General features: G+C 44.7%; 1 protein-coding gene across 1 annotated transcript in view; it reads left to right on the forward strand.

Moving 5' to 3' along the window:
* Window positions 1-7,390: 7,390 nt before the first annotated feature.
* Window positions 7,391-19,181, forward strand: part of SPATA16 (spermatogenesis associated 16) — a 1,361,355-nt gene continuing 1,349,564 nt past the window's right edge. The window contains exon 1 of the mRNA XM_069618722.1: window positions 7,391-7,420. The gene's annotated coding sequence lies outside the window, so the exon portion shown is untranslated. The remainder of the gene's footprint in view (window positions 7,421-19,181) is intronic.

Genomic DNA, 19,181 nt, shown 5'->3' on the forward strand with positions numbered 1-19,181 from the left:
CACATGAGCCAGCCTGATTAGATTGATCCACCCTCGCATGCAGTGTAGTAGTAAATCTCCCCAATCACAATCTCTACATTGCCCAGTGTATCCTACAAGGCATTCAATTCCTTTAAAAAAAAACAGCCTGCTTCACCATCGGGGCATAGATATTCAAGAGCATCAAACATCTGTTTTTCACGGGCAATGTAAGTGCGACATACCTCCCATCTGAGGCAATGTCCATGCTCTGTATATCTCAGGTCTTTTCTAAGCAGAATTGAGACTCCCCTGGAATTACTCACAAATGTGTACGAGAACTCTTTCACTAACATTTTATCTAAAATATAATCTACTTGAATGCCTGTAAATGGTTCTCCTGCAAGAAAACTGTCTGTTTTTTCTCTTATTCAGGAATGTGAGTGTTTCTCACCTCTTAATTGGGCTATTAACACCCTTAATATTCCAACTCAAGAGATTCAATCTGGTAGTCATCAAACCCTCCACAGAATAGGATTTGGAGAGACAAGCCCCCTCCAATGTACAACACCCATCTAGCTGGGCATACAATCAAGTACAACGCAAGCACCATACTGCAGCAGCGACTCATTTAGGACCCCCCGGACAACAGCGCAAAAGAACCGAGGACTAAAGAATAAAAGAATGAGTGAGAGAAGAAAGGGAACCAACAGCAAAGGGTACAAAACCAGGAATGCTCATCATATATAGGATCCAATGTAAAAAGAAGAAAACAGTCAGAAGCACCACACAAACTGCACTGCCAAACCATGACAGCAGATGAGTAGTAAAACAATGGCAGAAACTAAAACAAATTTGCAAAGTGGAAATGAAGTAGTAAAATTGATAACAGTATGAATAACTAGAACTAAGCAAGTCTAAGAAAAAATAGAATACACCTGCCAAAGGAAAAAGTACATTTTATAAATAACTTTCAAGGCCAGCACATCTCACCACCACTGAACAAAATTCCCATTGTAAAACATCTTCCGCAACACAACATGGCTAATACTGTGCCTAGGTTTGAGACAGCATTTCAAATGGAGGGCCATGCCATAACAAACTATCGAAAAGCCTTCCATCGAAAAAACTTCCTGACGACCTGATTTTCCAGCAGTATGCGGCTCCCAATTGTAACCAAAACACATCAATTTTCCTAACTATGCATATTACCCGCCACCCCCAAAGCACATGTTCAACGAAATGGACTGACATGTGGTGAGATTTCCCGATCGAATTGTTCACAACACAGGATGGACAGGCATGAAGTTCCTTCCCTGCTGGCATCTGGTATTTCCAGTAACACAAGGCAAGGTTCAAAGAAGGGCAATAACAATGAATTCCCCATATACGCCACTATGGACACAGAGCCATCTGTAAACTATTGTCATCTGCTGAAATGTGGTTGTCATGCTGCCACCACGCTCTGAGTCTTCCGTAGCCTCTGATTACTATCCTTTAGCAGCCCAGAGTCGATTCAGAGGACACTACATCAGAAGCAATAAAAGCCTCCTGGATAGCATCACATCCATGCATCCAGGCAGCAGATCAATTAACTGCCCGACTACACAACCACAGAACATCCAGACCAACCGTGCAGACGTGCCCCAGATGAGCTCATGGGGAAAAGTCTGGCATGATCAGGCATTTCAGATTTGCCCCTAAAAAGTACCAATGGGCTCTTCACAAAGTAACAAGTGCTGCCGGCAGATGCCGCTCATAAGTCCCTGCTGCCGGAGTAGGACAACCCCTCAGCGGACAAAACATGATGGAGACATAGTCCAATGCTAGCCCAAATCACTGCATCTATGGAACAATAAGGTGCACCGCCTGGCACACGAGGAAACTGATCCATGCTTAACAGACGTTAACAGTCAAACAAAGCTGCCGTATTAATGTCAAATGTTTTCTTTTTTTTTCTTTTTCTTTTTTTCCAATTTCTTTTCAATTTAATAAATATTAAAAATCACCTCCTGCAAACTTGAAGTCTCTGTACACATGACCAAGATAGTGTATGGCAAATAAAACATGTTTCAAAGCTTGGGTCTCCAAGTCCATGAAGTCTCACCACGATCTCAATGCAGTCCTTCCAAGAAAGAAAAGGCCTTGTGGTGATCTGAGAAGGAATGCATAGTCCCATCCACAACACTCCTAAGAAAAGCAGGATAGACCATGTAATAAATTACATGTTTATATCTGGCCAGCCTCTTAGAGTCTGAGAACAACTTCCTCCATGCAATAATCTCCTTAATGAAGTCATTAAAAAGCATGATAGTGTGCTTCTCACCACACTTCAGTACTCCAAGTTCCCTTGCTCTCTTTATCAGTATTTCCTTCACAGGCTACCTTATAAACTTCACCAGAAAAGCATGCAGGGGCTGCCAACACCTGGCTTGGTGGCAAGTGAGCGATGTGCCCGCTCAATTTCCATCTGTTTCCCTGGAGGGAGATCCAACAGCTTAGGCAATATTTTTGTAGAAAATCCATAGGGCGACCATTTTCCACACCTTCTAGGAAACCAATATTGTTAGAACTCCGAGAGTAGTTTTCCTGCTCAGATATGTTTTGATTTGTGGTATCTAAAAGCACTGTCAGTTGTGACACCTTTTTTTCCATGGTTAGTAGATGGTCCTCAGATCCAGAGATCCTAGTTTCCAACTCTTCAATGCACTTTTTAACCATAGATTGGTCTTTCTTCATTTCCTTCACCATCTGCTTAGGATTTCCAATGGACAGTACAACACCATCCACCATTTCAGTCAAGTCATCTTAAACAGATTGACTTTTAGGCTGGGCACCTGCCAGACTCCTTTCCCCTTCTTCCCTGACTCTCTTAGAAGGTTCAGTCTCCATTCAAAGAGTCAGCGGGCTCGCCTTCCTCATCACTCCGCAATCTGGATCTTCTGGAGGTAGGAGGGTTACCCCTTTCAATTGAGCCTGCCCTAATATATATCAACCAAACTTCCAAAGCAGGTACTGTGCTCTCAAGCTGCCATCACTCAAAGCACCAGTTCTAGAATAGCAACCTATGTTTATTAAAGCTAAATTATGCACTCCATGATCATAAATGACCTACTACAAAAATGAGTATATGCACCATTACAACTGCACAGTTCAACATCTCTAAATCCACATGTATGCATATCCAATAGTAATGACACACATTACAACAATATTTGTCTAAAATGTATTGAAAATAATAGAAGTTTAAAGTATGTTATTGCTGCATAGGACTGTTAGGCACTCCAAATATTTTAGAACAGTAAGGCTTGCGATTCCATGCATTCAATCGAGCCTGTAAAGTGGCTTTGCAATCACAAAATCCAGCGTTGGTCATCGTTGGCCAGAGCTTGTTTTCTGCTCATATTTCTCATGGTATATTGTCTAGTTTAAATGTCTGTCATACTAAAGTAACAGAGTTAGGTCCTGCATCCATGGTGTGTATAACAAGGGGAGCCTGTTTGTGTGTTGCATGTCTGCATCTTGTATTTGTGGTTTGCTATCCTAAACTGGACTAGGTGGCTTGATTCCCCAATGTACACTTTTGTTGCATGGGCATTTAATAAAATGAAATGCATTTCTTGATTTACAAATTGCATGCTCATTTAACATCCATTGTATATCATCGTCTATGATACAGTCTGTTTCTCATACAGCAGCAGCCGTATTTGTTCTCACATGGGAAGTATCCCTGTATCTTGTTCAGGTCCAGGCCTTCTGGTAGCCTAGGTTGTGTCTGCATGTTGTTCACAGATGCAAGAATTTCTGACTTTTGAGATACGCCTGAAGCTTGAACCTTCAGAATTAGTCCTGTGTATGCCTTACTATGTTTAGAAAAGGTAGTCTCGCAAGTGTATATACATTACTTTTCTCTGATGTTTTGTTTGTGAATGACCCTCCCCTAGTAGCACCCTCTTTTGGAGTATTGCTTAACAGTTGTGAGGGCATATTTCACTTTTTTGGCATCAGTATTCCTTCTTTCTAAAGTTCCTCTTCAAACATAGGAACTGGGCGAAAGGTAGACTGCCCTCCATACCTGTGGCTACTGATTTTGAAATGAGAGCTCTTTGCCTTCCAAAGTGTCTCTGCATAATGTTCTGTATATTATCCATTCCCAGATATGCATTCTCATGGCTCATACATGATATGATATGATAGGTTATTTATAACGCACTTAATACCCAGAGGTTTCCAAGCGCGGACCGGGGGATCGAACCTGTGTTGCTCCGTGTTGTCTTGATTCCAAGGCGAGCACGTTGACCCTGAGCTATCCTCCCGAGACAAGAAATCCCAATTTTGACTACTACATTGCACTAAGAACTTCAAGTTAATATCTTGTTTTTTTTTTAACAGACAAAAAATCGATCCATCTATACTCTGGGTCCTGTTCAGATGATATGTATCTCATTTTTATATCAGCACCACAATTTCCTGTAACAATGTTAGGGTATGGCGGCTTGATTAAAAATGAGTTTGTCTTATAGAAAACCATTATGCAGTTCACATTCCTGGAATATTCGTGGCCTGCAGTGATTTAATATTGGATTCTGCCCATAGACCCATCTGTTGAGCCGAATCTGCCTGTAGATTGGAGTGAGTTACCCCTCTGCCTTGATATAAGTTTAGGCTACCTGGCATTTCATTCTTGTGAGCCCGGTAAGCTAGACAGAGAGGGGGCAAATGCTTGAGAGGCACAAAGTTGGCTGAAATGTGCCAATTGGAAGTCTAGTTCCTGAGTGAATGTGACTAGCAGGCTAAACTGATAGACGTTGATAGGCATTGCTCACCTGCTCCAGTTGGCATTGAAGCCCAAGTGCTATAGCACTAGCATGAAACATCCTACTCTACCATATGCAACCCATCTTAGTGACCCAAAATCCTCTGTGCGTGGAATTAAAAAGTGGCCACGCCAGTGGCCTGGGAGACTGAAAGTAGGTTATTACTATAGTATGTGTTGTATTCATGTCTTTAGCTTAATCAAGGCATGGTGCAGCCATTGGATCCCAGCAATTAAACATAAGAAGAGAAGGTAGCATACTGAGACTCCTACCCATTCTCCAGAGAGTCCTCTCTAAAAGTACAAGAGACATAGGTGTCACTCATCTAAAGTCCTTCAGCTGCTTCAGGTCCTGTTCTCAGATATCAAGACTACTGAATTTCCTTTTTACTGGCAATTCACTTGAATGACCTTGCTCCTACACCTTTGCTACTTCTAGTGTCAGTACTACCAATGTTGCCAGGACTAGCACATCATCTGCTTCGACACCCGTTCAGGCCTCTGCATTGGAATGTATCTGGCTGCCCACTCCTTCCCAAATGATTGTGTCCGTGGCAACCTTGCCCTCTATAACTTTGATCGGGTCAAGCAACTTCTCAAGAGATCTGTAAGAAGGCCTGTGACAGCTGCATGCACCAGAGATGATTGTTCCACTCCAAACCACACTGGCTAATGATGCTGACCCAGAGCCAGGAGAATTTTCAGAATCTACAGTCTGCTATGTCACGAGGGAGGTCATGGAGGAGGTTATAGATCCAGTCTGGATTTGATCCAAAAACATCCTAAGAAGTCAGAGGTTGAACAGGTGCAATCCCAGACTCTCTCCTCCACTGGCCTCTCTGTGCTGAAGTAAGTCATGTCTGTGGTGTCTCAGGACTGGAAAGAACCCAATCTTACCTTGATTATTGTCCCGCATGTGTGCTTATTTTGAATATGGACTCTGTTACTGAGCATCCCGGCTAAAGCTGCTCTTAATTATGCACATGATGGCCCATTCTTGTTTACAGTCTGACACTCTCAAGTGTTCTGCATGGGAACGCTGCCCCAACGCTGGTACACGGAATCAATACTGAATTAGCAGGTAATCTCTGACACTTCCCAGAAGGTATCCCTGTTGAAACTCATCATTGGGGCAAAAGATATTTGGTACAGAACTACAGGAGGGGGTGAAAATGGGTGCATAGGACGAGAAACATGGTGATCAGTTTATACTGTGTCACTTCTTCACATGGATGGTGTTGCTGGAGCTAGTCTGGTGATTGCCTCCTCCAGATTTTCGTCTGTCTAGTCTTGAGGACCATACCTCCAGAATCTGTCCCCAGGTATTATCAATACCACCTCATATGTGAGCAGGTGCCTATTCACACTATTAGCATTGTACCACTGAATGCCTCACCCGCACAAAACAGGGCATAGCGTAGCTGGAATTGTGCAATGTCGGCCTCTGCAGAGAGGAGCCCCAAAGGGGCAATTGAGAAATAAATTCTGGGCATTTTGCTTGGCAGAAACAGTCAGTGGAGGCAGGGCTCTGCAAGCCAATATAACTGGGACGAGGAAGATGGGGTTAGAGGGCAAGGATTGTTAAGTGTGCCATTGCTTCCCAAGCTAGGTCTGCGCTCAATAAATACCATAGCAATAATATTAATCATAATACTAATAAATATAATAGTAATAACAATACATGTGTTCATGGATAGGCTGGCTCCATTGCATTAAAATAACTTTGCATAGTGAACACTTCTTCAGTGTCTGGTTGAAGTGCGCAGTCATTTGGGGGTTCGCCCATGCCCTGCCCCGAGTAGAATATAAGGAGTTGTTGGAGGCACCACATCATTAAGAGAGGCATCCAGAGACGATTTAATGCATGTAGCGCATGCAGGCGGTGGCTGCTGAAAGAACTCAGATCGCATGGGCACGTTGTGTCAGGTAAGTGCATAGAGGGTCCACAGGAAGGCAGGAGTCCCTGTCTTCCCGATTCTGGGAACATAGGTAAGAAAAAGCTGAAGCTTTAAATTTGGAGCAATACATTTACAAATAATTTTAGATATTTAATAAAAAAATAACACGTGCTATTCACAGGACATGTGAAGAATACAATTCAATTGTACACAGAGAAAAACAAGTTGTCACTGGAAACTCAACCTGAAAACCAGTCAACATCACATCCATAAACATAGCATAAACACAAACACCACCACCATAGCATACTATGCCTATGCTCTACCTCAAACAAACAAGCCAAGGTGTGGAGAATCACAACCACAATTCCCTAACTAAAACAATGAACACAAAATGATGTGTAGCCAAGGGGAGACCAATTTGAATGGACTGTTGTAAGTGTCTTCCGGCTACTTCCCCAGCACCTTGGTAACTGCATAGAACAGAAACGCGGGGTCAAGAAGCTGACGAGGAAGGGAGCCTAACATGTTTGCAAAGGCGACATTCGTACACATGCCTGCATAATTCTTCTCCTCTCTCCGTCTCATTGCGGAACTCTGAATAACAATACTCCCATGCCTGCGCTGCATAGGACGTGCACGTTCTCTCGAGCGAGTTCTTAGAATGTGATGTTTCAAACAGCCTTGAGCGAGGGCTTTGTTGCGGGAGCACAGAAAAGACTTTGCTTTTGGAGCCGCCAGCTGCAAAGTAAGTTTATTGCATGCCAGTTCTGCTATTTTAGACTGAAGCCTGGGAAATTACCTGGGAGACACGTGGGGGGAGCAAAGGGGACTGCTCTAGAGAGGGGGGCATCCATCAGGAGCGAAATCCTTTGTGAAATTTGCTGGAAATTACATTGTGTCTCCTGTTCCATCTCTCACCCCACGCTGCCTTTTACAATAACGTCTCTATATTGTACGATGTCCCTGAGTGATACACTGAAGGCACAAAAATAGACGAGACGAAAATAGAGGCGTGATAGAGCCAGCCGGGGCTTAAAAAAACGAACGACAGACAGAGGAAATTCAAGGTTGTGTGTGGTGTGCAGCAGGCTGTTTACCGTACCTTTTTAACAGCAGAGGTGCTGAGAGGCAGGGATGGGTTGATGAGTACCGCGGCAGGCTACAGACAGGCTGCAGAGGTCCCCAGTTGCCTGGAACGCATGGAACGTGGAGTACTTACAGTGGGTTCAGAAAACAAAGCCAGTGTCTCGCATTAAGAAGAAAGAGACCATTGTACTCTGTTTGAAATTAAGCATCATATTGCTATCTGACTTTGTCTTCTAAATCTCTGCGCCAGGAAAACACAGGATGAATGTTTTCATGTTATAAACACATTCTAGAAATGCCTCTAAAATATTGGTAATCAGAAGTGACAGCAAATACTGATCCTATTACCGATTTTGTTTTCTAGGTTGGGCTATTAGGTGCAGCTAAAACTATTGCATTAGAGTACAGATAGGGAGAAATGGCATATCAGGAGGGCCACACTGATGCTAGGTGTTGTTTGTTTATTTGTTAAACTTGGTTAAATTGTTGGAGGCATCCACGACCATCAATCTGGATTCCCAGCATCCAGAGGCACTGAAACTGCTCTTCTGAACACCCATGAAGAACTGCTTGTATCTCTGGACTCCAACTCCCCAGCTGTCCTTATCCTTCTGAATCTTTCCTCTGCATTTGACATTTAACCATTCCATCCTCATACAAAGGCTCCACGATGCACTTGGTATCTCGGAATGGGCACTGGATTGGCTGTCTTCTTTCCTCACTAACTGCTCTTCCCAAGTCGTCCAGGACCCTTCTCCTCTCCTAATTCCATCTCCACCTGTGGTGTCCCTCGGGGCTCTATACTCCTCCCCTGGCTCTTTAACATCTACCTTGCCCTCCTTGCATGCCTCATCTCCTAGTTCTCCTCCAACTTCCTGTGTTACGCAGATGACAGGCAGCTCTTCTTCAGACTCCCTACTGACCCTCTTGCACCCTCCTTCATCCCCAACTGCCTTTCTGCCATCCCGTCCTATTTCGCCTCCAATAATCTCTGCCTCAACGCCTGTAAAAGCGAGATCCTTTTCCATTGGGACCCCTGCTACCTCCTTCTTCCCTTCACTCTGGCCTTCCTCTTTGGGTTTCCCTCGTGCGCCATCAACTGAAGCCAGAAACCTTGGAGTCATCTTTGACGCCTCTCTTTCCTTCCTCCCTCACACTCAGGACATTGCCAAGATGTCCAACTATCAGCTCTTCCCCCCTTAAAGGAATTCTACCTTTTCTCACTCTGCCTCAGAGGCTCACTGTGACTCAAGCCCTTGTTCTCACTACAGCCTCCTCCTGAATCTTTCTTCTTCCACTCTGCGACCCCTCTATCTAATCCAGTATAGGACAGCAATACGTATCCTTGGCCTTAAGCCCAGGGACCGCATCTCTACGGCACTAAAAAGTCTTCACTGGCTCCTGGTTGCTGCATGGTTTCAATTCAAATCCCTATGCATCACTGACAAGGCTGTCTGGGCCCGGGGACCACACTATCTTCAACTTTCTCACAAAATACTCTGGCACTAACACTATGGGCCTCATTACAAGGTGGGCGGAATGGGTTTAACTACACCGGTAATGGTGCCGGTAAACCCATTCCGCCCTATTACGACGTTCCCTTGCGGGACCCGTTCTGAACGTCTTGTCAGACCAGACGTCCTTTGCGGGTCCCGCAAGGGGACCAGCGAGCTAATAACGGGCCCATTATTAGCTCCCTCCTCATTCCCATTGAGCCCTATGGGGGCTCAAATGGGGATGGGTTTTTTGAATGAGGAATTACTGGGTCATCCAAGGTTGGAATGACCCGGTAATTCCTCATTCAAGGAACCCGGACCCGAGTTTGGAGGCAGCCATGCCCTTAGTAAGGGCATGGCTGCCTCCAAACTCATAATGAGGCCCATGTGTGTAAAGCATTTTGCTAGACAGAGGGCAGGGAGACGTTCACTTTCCTCTACAGACTCCCTCCTCTGGAATAGCCTCCCCCTCCTACTGTGCCACAAGCAGAATCTCCTCAAATTCCGGAAGCTCCTTAAGACTTTCCTCTTTTCCTCCTCCTTCACGCCTTCCCTCCTCTGCTCATCTCACAGTTGCTGAATCAGAGTCCTTGGCCCTAAGGCATCTTCAGGGGCCTTGACCTCCCACACCAATTCTTCCCAGCTCCCGTCTTTCCACAGCACTTTGTATCTGTACACCCTCTGCTCTGTAGAGTTGCACATACACCTCCTGCAGCCCAGGCCGTGTAGCACTGAACATTCTAGCACTTCGTCCATGGCTCACCCATGGGCTTGTAATCCCCAGCACTTACCCCCTCTTCCCTCTTCCTTTCTACACTTGCACATTCTGAATGCTCACAAGGCGTAGTAGGTGTGTCACCCTCCCTCTTCCCCCTCTTCTCTTAAATATTGTGTTGTAATTTATTTCCCACTCTCCTTGCCTCCCTGCCCTGTGGGCACTTTGGAACAGTATATTCTTATTGTAGAAGTGCCTAACAATCAAACAACAAATACATAAATGCATTATGTGCTTACCAATTGATTGCTCATGGCCATGATGATCCCTATCGCATTCCTTGACGTAAATTCCAGTTGAACAGTTTCAAATATTTTTAATGGTGGCATTTACCACATTTGTCAAACATGTAAAAGAGCGATGCCACTGGTTAAATAAGGAATACCTGCATGAACTGTTTCAGACAAAAAATGTGTTGCGAGTTGTAACCAGAATTAACGCACAGGTTTTGCTCCCTGGTGTCTAACATGGGGCGGACTGGGACATGAAATAAGCCCGGGCAGCCAGACGAAAGTGGACCACAACAGGAAAGTGGCCCCCATTCATGAAATCCATCCATTCCCGACTTTTGGAAGTACACTACTTGTGATGCTTTCAAACCTTTGTGTCCACTGCTGGTGAAAACAGTCTAGGAACCACCCCTGTTACTGAGCTGAATGTGCACACCATGGTGCAGAAGGTTTGTAGCATGCAAAGCCCCAGAAAATCAGCATGTCAGTTTGCACATGGCCACCATCGGTTTAGAAAAGGCAGCAGAAAGATCTCTCCCCACAGTAACTGAACGGATAAAGCAGACAGCAGCAGTCTCCACTTCCCTTGCTGAAGGGGGAGAGCTCAAGCATTAGCAGTGAAAGCTTCCATACCACACAATAGGCAGAGCACAGGAAGCAGCCTTCCCTCCTGTATTAGAAATAGAAGATACTCTGGCAATACAAACTTTATGCACACCTTTGATCCAGCACAAGCAACAACAGCACAGGTTCTCAACCACATAAAAGGTAGACCACGTCCCCCACATACAACAGAGAAAGTGCAGTTAACAGCAGTGCAAGCTTCCCTCCCAGAACAGGCCCACCACAGGCAACAACAGAACAAATATCCCACTCATAGGATGGGTATACAGCACTGCCAACAGGAGGGCAAGATGTTCTCCTATATGGCATCTGCACTAGAGGCAGCATCTTGTCAGGGGTTCAACCATAGAGCAGTTGTGGCACGTCTGCAGTGAAAGCTTCAATTATACCACTTCTCAAATGCATTTCTACATGGGACGCTTGAAGGTATTGGATTACGCAACCACATTTTAACTAATTCCCTTATGTTGTGTGTGCCACGTGGAAATATTCCTTCAAGTCTCATGTGAAAGATTATTCAACGATTCTGCTTAAAAATAGCCATATTTTTACTGAGCCTGAGATTCTTATTAACACAAAGGGCCTCTTTGCAGGTTTTGTGCTATTCCGGTGGTAAAGCCGCCAGAATAACGCCAAACGGATTTACCATTACTGCCACTTGGTCTGGTGGAGGTTACTTCCGGATCACAAGTGGTGGTATGGTGGTGTTAATCCCGATTAATGGAGGCCATGGTCCTCCATGGGGATTTCAGTAGAATTACCACCTGCCGGCAGTAACACTGCCGATTTTGCCAATATTCAGCGGTAAGGCGTCAGAATTACCTCCAGCATTTTGCTCCAACTCATCACAAAACCTATAGTACCTCCATTCTACCACTGGTTTTTACCACACCACCATATTTGTAATGAGGCCCAAACTCTCTTGACTCCTGGTTGGATTCTTCTGCTTATGCTTTAATCTTAAAAGCAGCCATACCTCTTCTCTTCATGTCTGAAACCAGTCACTTAAAACTGCTGCATTCTGCGTGAATATGAGTTGTGTCCTGTCCCCTCTTAACCTTCGAAGCACTACAATGACATGCAAGTGCTTACACCCCATCACAATATCCTCCATTGCTTAAAAATGTATGCATGTGAAATGCACAGTTACTTCTAACAATTAAGTGTTTTACAGAAGTGATTGCCAGGATGCCTCATGCACGGTTTATCATCTGTGTCCTGTTTGTCAACAGCCCTTATGAGACCACAGTCAAGTCAGCATAACCCACAATTTCGTGTGGTGCAGGCACTAACGCCCATATTGGCCACTGGCTGTTGTGTGAATGTGCAGGAAAGTGGCGAGTTTATATATAAAAATGCCTCAGGCATTGACTCACTCAATGCAATCCTAGTGAAGTACTGTGTTTTGACACTTGTGTGTGCACAGACACGTGCACATGCACACAGACATGTGCACACTCATACAAACAAATGTGTACACACTCACGGCAGTAGTTACAGTATATATTGAAGGGAGGAAACCACAGAACAGTCCATGACGTGTTTACAAAACAGCAACACACCCTTCAAATTCAGCTAACAAAGCCATTTTTTTTTAATTAAAACACTAAAAACATTAACGTGTTAGGAAAAAAACACAAATCAAACTAAGGGCCTCATTACGACCCTGGCGGAACGGGTTAACGGGTCCGCAAAAGAAGGCGGACCCGTTAAACCCGTTCCGCCACATTACGAGGTCCCCTCGCGGGACCCAGTAAGGACGCCTGGTAAAACAGGTGTCGTTACCGGGTCCCGCGAAGGGAAGAGGGAGCAAACGGGCCACTTGTAATCGGCCCGTTGTTTGCTCCCATTCTCATTCAGCCCTATGGGGGCTGAAATGGGAATGGGGAAGGTCCAGGCCCGGGTTCCTGGAGGGAGGAATTACCAAGCCCTCCAAACTCGGAATTGCCTGGTAATTCCCCATTCTGGGAACCCAGACGCGATTTTGGCGGCAGCTATGCCGCCAATAGCAGCATGGCTACCGCCGAGGTCGTAATGAGGCCATAAGAGTTTCAGAATTGCCACTTGCTGCTGCTAAAACCACTGTGGCATAAAGACAAACTCACAACCTCTAGGATTGTCCATAACATCTGTCTAGCCCTATTAAAATCCAGCTGAGCCCAACAGATAATATTAACCTCAACCTTACCAGGGCTATGCCACTCTGAGGGTCGTAGAATGCACACACCTGCTGTGAGGAGTTCTACCTCACAGACTGACTTAATGAAATGGCTTACATTTTCAGCCTGTTCCTGATCCTGCCTGCTGAGCTAGGTTAAGGATGGTGACACAAAGAACACAGAGACAGGGAGTTTATTTCTTTTTTTTTAAACTTCAAGTGATACAATTGTAACAAGTTGTGCCCAACACAGACACAGTGAAAGTTACAAGAGCGCAGAGCACTGAAGCTCAGACCATGCTGCAGGGAGCCAGGGAACATGAAGTTGAACTTTTTTTTTTACACATACGTGAAAGTGTGTGTTTAACACACTTTAATTTCGGCCCAAATGTATAGTTTGTAAATCTGTCCCACACCAACAAGACTTTGATTCGGCCAAGGCCCGAATGGTATATGGGTCAGTCCACCCTTGTGCCTAACTGTGATTTTGCTGCCTGAGGACCAATGTAATTATTGCTCTACCTTCTTTTTTTGCTCCCAGATGCCCAATGTAATTCACTCAACTGGCTCCTAGATATGTTACGTTATGTTATGTTGACTTGTACCGCGCACTGCTACCACCAAGGGGAAGTCTCCAGGCACTCATGTGGCTCTGCAAGAAAGAGGACGGGGTTGCTTAGTGAGGGGAGAGGGATAGGATAGGTCCAGAACCAGGAGAAACTGGCATCTCTGTGTGTTGCATTGCAGATGGGTTGATTGCATGCACTAGCTTGTGTAACCATAAGGGTTAGGCTCAGTGACTGGGTTTTTTGTTGTATGTGAATGTATGTTATGTTGGGTGTTTGTTTGTGTGTTGTGTGTGTAAATGGGCTCTATTTAAGGTTGTGATTGAGTGCACTGGCTTGTGTATCTGTAAGGATTAGGCTTAGTACCTGGGTTGTTTGTTGTATGTGAATGTCTGTTATGTTGGATGTGTGTTTGTGTGTTTTATTTGTAAATTGGCTGGTGTTTAAGGTTGGATGTGTGCACTGGCTTGTTGTGGCCATTGCGGTAAGGTCCAGTGCCTGGGATTGTTGTTGTATGCAAGTGCTAATTATGTTGGGTGTGTGTTTGTGTGTATTTTGACTAGCACATGAGCATGTATAGTACAAGGGATGTGTGGAGGAGGGGAGCAGGAGCGGGTTGGTTAGTACATTGGGTTCTCTCAAACTTCTTCTCAGTGGCTAATGTTCACGATTTTATCCACATGTGATGCATGGCTAATCCTCACAATTCTATCTAAATGTGTGTCAAGGCTAAACTTCACAGATCTATCCAAATGAGATACATTGCTAATCTACCCATTTTGTCTATTGTGACACATTTCCTGGCCCCAAAATACAAGATATGGCTACCTAGTACAACTTAGGTTAAGTGCAAGATATAGCTACTGTGAGAAACCAGAAGATGTCTCACCCATTAGGCCCCAGCGATCTGTCATCCAGGTGGCCAGGACACAGCCATCGCTTTTGGATCCAGTTCCTGGGGAAGGACCATTGCGGCAGGATCAGCGGTGTGAGGGTTCTTTGGGGAGTGGGAGTGGAATACTGGATGGGGAGACACGGTATCCCCTTCCTTGTAAAACCTTTACCCCATTCTACCAGGTAGGATATTTAGGAACTTTACCCCGTCCCCTTTACAACACAAGCACTTTCTCAGGGAGAGCCCACTATGGGAGGAAACAGAGCAGTATAGCTGACATGTCCCAATACAATGGTCAGGCGAGGTCAGGCAATTACTGTCCATTACAATTACAGACACCTGACTATCATTACACTTCCCACATGGATAAAAAGCAGAGCACGAGAGCACACTCTGAGCAAGGCAAAGCACAAAAGGAAACAGTCGTTTCGAGACGGCAGCTGAGCAGGAGAGGAAAGAAGACAAAACCAAAGGGGATCACAAGGAATGAAATTCCATTGACCATTTTGACACAGAACTGTTACTTTCCAGAGACCTTGAGAATACAAAGCATAAGACCAGGAAACCAGGTTGCAGGATTCTGCAGTGTGTGTCGGAGATACCCTGTACCTTCCTGTGTTGAACCCTCGGACCTGTGGCCATTTGAGACGAGCTAGCAATACGTAGAGATGGATGGGGATGCAGTAGTTACTCATACATCAATAATGAAACTGACTCAGGAAGTTGGCAAAACTTAGTACTGTTTATTAACAATGATCTAAAACAGGGAGTTACAACGGACATCAATGGACGTTCACTCGATTTCTCACACTCAAAGCATTTCATGAAAAGACAACATTCTTATACTAAAGATTTGTCACTACTGACGTCATCCTACGTGGCAAATAAGAAAAGTCTACTAGGGGATGTGATAGGCTTAAAGGGAACATCTAGCTATACATTCCATACTGACAAGGGTTGTGATTGGGTCTCTACGATCAGGTGGACAACTAAGCCCATCTTCTGTGTCACACTAATACTCCACACCCTATTGGTTACACCAACTATAGAGCTCTTTGATAAGTGGCCCTCTCTAATTGGTTGGCATGCTCGTACCCTTCTGGAATATTCCGCTTGCAAGCAGCATGCAAGCTAGTATCCAAGGTGCAAGGAGGGTCGGCCCGGTCAGGCCTCCCACCCAATTAGCCCACCATCTATAATCACTCCTGCGGTCTGTCATTCGATTAGGCTTTGAACTTGGCCTTGCAGAGGCTCACTGTACCTGAGAATAAAAGGGAGTGTGTCATGGTCTTATCTTCAGGTTTCGGTGTATCTCGACCAAAGTCTATTTCCATCTGACCATGTAACTAGAGACCACGTTTTCAAGCTTTTCGTTGCATAAAATACTATTAAATGATGAACTCTTGGCACCTTCAGTGTTTTTCCATTTCAGCTCAAACAGTAGTTTGTTTCTTTCTCACGTTCATGTAGCTTCTTGACAGACAACCAAGCTCACAGTGGCCTCAACTCTTGGTGCTGGGCCAGCCAGCCTTTTCTTGAATTCTCCTTTGCCATCAGATATTTTCAACTACGCCACACTCAAGCACTTTCCATTTACGGGGTTCATGTTTGCTAAAGTGCATCGTGTATATACATTGGTGCATTGCCACAATATATTCACTACGTAGCCAGCCTCAGGATTACTTAGTCTACTTGCGTTACAGTATCTGTACAATTGTAAAATGACTTTGCAATTTCTTCAGTGTTTCTTTGCACAAGCAATCTTCATTTCGATCCTGAAATGTTGCTTTACTTTGGCACCTCATCCTCAGATCCTATAGAATGTCTATATTCTTTCTTTGTGTCTTTTCTGGGGGCATCAGTTCTGTTTTGTGCGACATCACCAGTCTTTTTTCTCATTAATTTTCATACTTCTTCTGGGACTTTTTCCAGAAGGCCATTACTTCTTCATGAATGCATATAGGGTTTTCTCTGTTGATACCTTGGGCCTCATTAGGACCCTGGTGGCCACGGTAAGGGACCGGCACCGTTCATTACGGGCCGCCCTATTATGAGAACCGCTAGCAGTCCAGGATGCTAACAACGGACCCATCATTAACGGGCCTGTTGTTAGAATACTCCCCATTCCCATTGAGCCCTATGGGGGCTCAAATGGGAATGGGGATGTACCAGGTCCGGGTCTGGTGAAAGGGATTTACTGGGCCCTACAAGGTTGGAATGTCCCGGTAAGTCCCCTTTTGTGGGACCCAGACCTGGTGCCCGGTATGGGGGTAGCCATGCACCTCCATACTCGTAATGAGGCCCCTTGTCTGGAGGATTCTTTGCGGTATAGGCATCCTCACTTGTACTGTGCATGTTGCAATTTCCGCCTCCCAACCTATGGACAACATGGGGGGAAGAGCTTCTTGTAGGGGTATTTGGCGCCTCCTCTGCACTCCCCGATCTGGGTGATTCATCGACCACTCTCTCAACAATCTTCACATTGAGACATCCTCGTCTGAAGAAATACTTCTTTGGCATCCATATCTTTATGACTCCTTGCAGGCATCCTGCTGATTTCACATGTTCATCAACACTCCAGGTCATAAGGCTACATTAACCATTGGGAATGCAGTAGATCCATCTTCCCACATACTTATTGTGGTTCTTTGGATACAGGAACTTTGTTCCCTCAGGTGCATGAATACTGGCCTTTACGTAGTCTCTGATTTCTTCATCTGTCAGCTTGTTAGGTTTGACTCCTGATTCGACATCAATCACAATCTTCATTCCTAATATTTTCTTCGCCGTCTTCTTTCATTGTGTAATTATTATCCTAATCACACAGAATCCATACATGATCATCCCCAGCAGGGCTCCAAGGAACTTGAAAATGTTCACCATCCATTGTGGAACCCATGAGAATATCGATGCAAACCAGCTGTCATCAGCGATATCTTCCACTCCGTCTTCCATCTTGACATGTAAGTTTGTCAGCATTATTATGACCTCTGTCAAGGCGCCATTCTCATTGTTCTGAGAAGGTATGAATGTGCAACATGATTCTCCGATATTTTTAGCACAAACACCTCCCTCCACAGCTGTAATCATATCCAAGACTGTTCTGAAGAGTCATCAGGCGTATGGCTCTTAACTCCTCCTCATCTGCAGAAGCTCCCATCTGGTGATCTGCAACCATTTGGCATTTGCCATTGTCTGGATCCCAGGCAGAAAGATAACAGTAAAAACTGAAGCAGTCTTGCTGGAAAAATCTGTGTTCATATGGAATAGCATCAAAAGCCTCCATTGATTTGGCTAAGAAGTAGTTTTCTCTCTTCATTCGATTAAGGAGTTCCGTAGATCTCTTCTTCCTCCGGTGAGCATCTGCTTTTGGAAACTCGCCAATGTTCAGGTCACTCTTCGGGATCACAGATGCTTGAACATTAACAATCAGTATAGAACACAGTCCTCCCCAATCTCTGGGCAGCTTCATACAAAACTCTGGATCCACAGCCTAGTAGTGATCCATTATCACTGATTTCCCATCTTTCATTCCTGGCACATGGAAGATTCAACCGCACTGCTGATTCTTTCCAACTTTTCTCATGCCATTGTTTCTGAAACATAGCTCTGCATTAGCCAAAGGGACTATCTGCAACGGACCTCCTTTGTCTTCGACCCACGTCAGAAGCTTTGCAAGTCTCGGCCAGAGAGGTTTGCATCCTTTTTCGGCTCACTCGATAACTGGCTTGTGATGACCAGTTACTGCCACAGCTCTGCATACGACTATGCCTTCTTCCCAGCCATCTGGAGAAAGTACTGTTCCCAGGATTCGCATCTGGCCTCTTTCCTTGCAGCTTTGAACTTCTTCATCAGTCTTTCTTTGGCAGTTAAGTTTCCTGTTTACCTCCCATCTAATTCCAGCTCCCTTCATGCCAGGCTGTCCATATCTTATCACATGATCTCTGGTGTGTGCTCTTTCCCTTGTCTTCAAATCTTGGACATAATCATCTTCTTATGGAGCTGACCATTCTGTCACCCATACCAAGGATGCTTTCGACCCTGCAATTGACCTCTTGTATGACAGAGTGAAAGGTGAGTCAGGCAATGAGTTGTTTGGACAATCATCTCAATAGCTATGAATATCTTCGACTTTCCCATATCATAAGGCAGGAGAGCACATGCATAGCAATCCTCCTTAGAAGTTCTTTTTCCCACTTATGTCATGTGCTAATACCACATGTTATTCCCCAAATGTGCTGTGCTGTCTAAATAGTAATTTCATTTGTAATCATTCTCCCTTGCACTTCTCTTGGGTCTCTTTTTGCAAAATGCAACTCATGGAATACATCAGTATACATTCTTCCTACTGGTGCAATCATAGGGCCTCTTGTCAGAGAAATTGGTGTCTCCACATGCATCACAGATGTAGAAACAATCACATACGGCCGTGGACTTATTACAGTGTGTAGTCTGTTCACTAGACCACATTTTGCCTTTAATTACTTTTAAGGAAGGAAACATTATTTTTAACCAGGCAGCCTTGTTAAATGCTGAGGTTGTTGTCTGATTTGTTCTATAATTGCTGACAATAATCATCTAATCGCCAGGCCATTTTTAGGAACGTCAAAGTATGCATGTCAGTGCTACGCACAACAAGGACAGGGTAAGCTCGGAGTATTACAATGAAGACAGCA

This window comes from Ambystoma mexicanum, chromosome 10, assembly GCF_040938575.1.
Source record: "Ambystoma mexicanum isolate Mex_15411 chromosome 10, UKY_AmexF1_1, whole genome shotgun sequence".
In the NCBI taxonomy this organism is placed as follows: Eukaryota; Metazoa; Chordata; class Amphibia; order Caudata; family Ambystomatidae; genus Ambystoma; species Ambystoma mexicanum.